The 759-nt window shown below is 45.1% G+C and overlaps 1 non-coding gene across 1 annotated transcript; it reads left to right on the top strand.

Moving 5' to 3' along the window:
- Nucleotides 1-331: 331 nt before the first annotated feature.
- On the top strand, nucleotides 332-403 carry trnat-cgu (transfer RNA threonine (anticodon CGU)). Its single transcript has one exon. It is a non-coding gene; the product is annotated as a tRNA-Thr (tRNA).
- The last annotated feature ends 356 nt before the right edge of the window (nucleotides 404-759 follow it).

The following is a 759-nucleotide window of genomic DNA, read 5'->3' as shown; positions in this document are numbered from 1 at the left end:
AACTGATCAATGGACCTTTATAAGAGTCATCTACAAGTGATCCGTATCCATACATACGGTAATGTGCACATGCATAACACATGCCTGTGCTCAGAACAAGGTCATTTTTTTATTACATATTTCATCCGTTGGAAATGATGCATCAACTAAGCAGCCTTGGCGGACTACTGCACTCTCTGAGTGCTTTTCTAGTTGTAACAGTGTTGCTTTTTGACTTAAGGCTTGTTCTGACTTGCATTTTCAATCAGTGTTTGATTAAGTTTAAGCCACCAGAAGGGCTTGGTTGGGTTGAGAAAACACTCATAGCTTCAATTAACATGCATTTGAAGAGGGCATGGTGGCCAAGTGGTAAGGCGTTGGTCTCGTAAACCAAAGATCATGGGTTCAATCCCCATCCATGCCTTTATGTGTACTTTACAGATATGTTTGAAAAAGAGTAGGCATATTCAGGGATGTGTTCTCCCTGTGCGTGGGTTTTCTCCGGGCACTCCGGCTTCCTCCCACAGTCCAAAAATATGCTGAGGTTAACTGATTACTCTAAATTGCCCGTGAGTGTGATTGTTTGTCTGTATATGTAGCCCTGCGATGGACTGGTGACCTGTCCAGGGTGTCCCCTGCCTTCTCCTGAGTCAGCTGGGATAGGCTCCAGCACCCCCTGCGACCGTAGTGAGGATAAAGCGGTGTATGGAGAATGGATGGATATTCAGGGATGTTTGCTCTGCATATACCTACAGCTGGATAGCTAAGAGACTATGACCC

This window comes from Acanthochromis polyacanthus, unplaced genomic scaffold, assembly GCF_021347895.1.
Source record: "Acanthochromis polyacanthus isolate Apoly-LR-REF ecotype Palm Island unplaced genomic scaffold, KAUST_Apoly_ChrSc contig41, whole genome shotgun sequence".
Classification (NCBI taxonomy): domain Eukaryota; kingdom Metazoa; phylum Chordata; class Actinopteri; family Pomacentridae; genus Acanthochromis; species Acanthochromis polyacanthus.
The sequence above is the reverse complement of the archived record's forward strand: the minus strand, read 5'-3'. Positions and strand labels throughout refer to the sequence as shown.